This window comes from Athene cunicularia (genome assembly GCF_003259725.1).
Source record: "Athene cunicularia isolate RWA chromosome 1 unlocalized genomic scaffold, athCun1 chr1_part2, whole genome shotgun sequence".
Taxonomy (NCBI): Eukaryota; Metazoa; Chordata; class Aves; order Strigiformes; family Strigidae; genus Athene; species Athene cunicularia.
Window position 1 is genome coordinate 29,806,353 of NW_020799092.1, and position 2,458 is coordinate 29,808,810.

The 2,458-nt window shown below is 39.9% G+C and overlaps 1 protein-coding gene across 1 annotated transcript in view; it reads left to right on the forward strand.

Moving 5' to 3' along the window:
- ITPR2 (inositol 1,4,5-trisphosphate receptor type 2) overlaps positions 1-2,458 on the forward strand; it is a 283,088-nt gene that overhangs the window by 196,078 nt on the left and 84,552 nt on the right. The gene's annotated exons all lie outside the window — the stretch shown is intronic.

Here is a 2,458-nt window from a genome sequence, read left to right on the forward strand (position 1 = left end):
GGGGGGGGGGGGGAAGGGGTCAGTAAGCGGCTGCATGGTGCTCAGTTGCCCTCTGGGCTCAAATTGCAACACTGCTATTGGTTTATAGTAGCTTCCTTTAATTTTGTGTTAATGGAGCTCAAAATCAGTCATTCCTTTGTTCTCCCCAGAATTAATATCAAACTCACTGCAGTAGGTTTGATACTAGTAAAAAGTATGAAAAGTACTCACCTATATTTAAGAGTATCATTGCACATTAGATATGTCCCAGTTCTCTGGGATTTTGTATCTGTTCCAAACTCTGAAAACCTGTATTAGTTCACCAGAGATCCCAGCCAGCTTCTTTTTTATACTTGGCTGGAAGTTATTCAAAACTGAAGATTTAACATGCCTAATTTTCATACATCCACCTCGTTTAATATTGAAGTATACTCACAACATCATCCATTGTATCATAGAAATATATATTGGATGTGGCTGCCTTTTCTGTTTTATTATTGATAATCTGAGCATTTCCACTTCATTATTTTAAATTAGAGTGAAAAGCAGATCATCATATCATCTAGTTCAGCCTTCTGAACATCACAAATATCATTCAAATTCCTTTAAAAGTGTGCAAATCCAAAACATAGCACTATTCTAGCTACTAAGAAGAAATAGTTAGCTCTATCCCAGCCAAAACCAACACAATAAGACAGGACAACTAATTTTTGGCAGTGTTATACAGTGAACTGGTGCTGATGCAGGCTTCCATGATAAGCCTTACATACTCCTCTCAGCCATTTCCCTGCATGAAACACCCCATCCTTATGGGAAGGAACAAGCCTTTTGCAGGCTTGGAGAAGGAAAGTGAATAAACCATTGTATTAAGGCATTTAAATCAAGTTTAAAGACCATCTAGTATAATGAAATACAAACTGAGAAAACGTAATTTGTTTGTGTCTACATGTTCTTATTGGAATAATTTTTCCCTATTGGAAACTTTTGTCTGTCAATCCCTAGCTATTTAAAACTGCAGCAACAATAACCAGTTGGTACTTTCTTGTGTCATCAGTCTTTATCCTAGCTTTTGTTAGAGACAATACAGTGGTATTCATGGGTAACAATAAGACTGTTATGTTTCATTGTTGGGTTTTTTTTTTCAAAGCTATACAATGTTCTAGCCATTACAGAAGGATTGCAGTTAGCTGAGTGATGTTTACATGCCATTTCCATACCCTATAAGAGGTATAAAAGTGTATTGTAGCCAGTGGAGGAGAGGTTCAGCTTGGAAGGTCGGGACTTCTGCCACATCTAGAAACCTAGTCGGGGAAGATAGCACTGTGCTGCCTAGCAAGCTTTTATTTTTGGTCTCTGTTTCAGTAACATGAGTGTCAGTAATAGTTACTGCATGCTTCTTATTCATGCTACTGCTGTGATCATTTGCTTTTAGGTAATATTAATTTTGTGGCTGTACTAAGTTAGGAAACCATTTACATGGACATCAGTGTCATGACTGTCTCACCCTGGCAGCAGGTTGTCTCATCCCTATGATGGGGCTGTTCTTGACAGTGCTTTTTGGCATTCCCATAAAAGCAAGAGATCAGCACTGTTTCTGGAAGCAGGGTCTTTCCAGCATTTTCTAGCATGATGCCTCACACAGTTACATGCTGGAGGTGACAGGCGTATCTGATACATTGCATGATCATTTGTGCATTTCACAGCACTGCTTCACACTGCTCGGCTCTTCTGCTCTTTGTAGTAGCAGCTAGTATCACAAGACTTGGCAAAGTTGTGTGGTTGCCCAAGGTCATCACAAAGGGGATGAAGATCCTGAGTTTGCAAATATGTGGGATGAGTCTGAGGGCATGTTTTTGGCACAGCTATCAGACAAAGCAGAGGTTCTAACATTCCTGCTTTTCAAACACAATGTCCCTGACTTTTGACACTTCAGCTTCTAACAACTGTAAGTGTGGTCTGGGTTTGTGGGAGGTTCAGAGAGAGTGTGAGATAGCAGGAATCCTAATAATTAAGACTTGCTCCTTGTGGCAAGAAGTGAAGTCCATGCCTTAGTTTGGATATGGTGTAGCAGGATTCCCCTTTCCATAGCCAGCTGGAGAAGCAACATTGTATCACTGCTCCTTCTGGTTTCTTTAAAGGTAACAAGGCAGGAAGAAGATCTGAGATGTGCCAACAGCTACTCCATTCCAGGAAATAAGACCCAAGTGCTAAATCATTCAGTTTATTTATTAGTCAAATGCTGTTTCATGGTCTTAAACGTTCTTCCTGATAAAATAAAAACTATTTTGACTGAACAATAAAGCTTGTGACCACGGGTACTGTTCTTAACTCTACAGGTGGTGTTTAGTGTTTCTTCCCGTGACTCCACTGTGACTGGTTATGTAATTTACCATGGCACTCTGTTAGTCATCAACAAACTGCATAGATTGCTGGTTGAGGATGTTGCCTCAGGCTGAGTGGTTAATCAAGTGGTATGGCA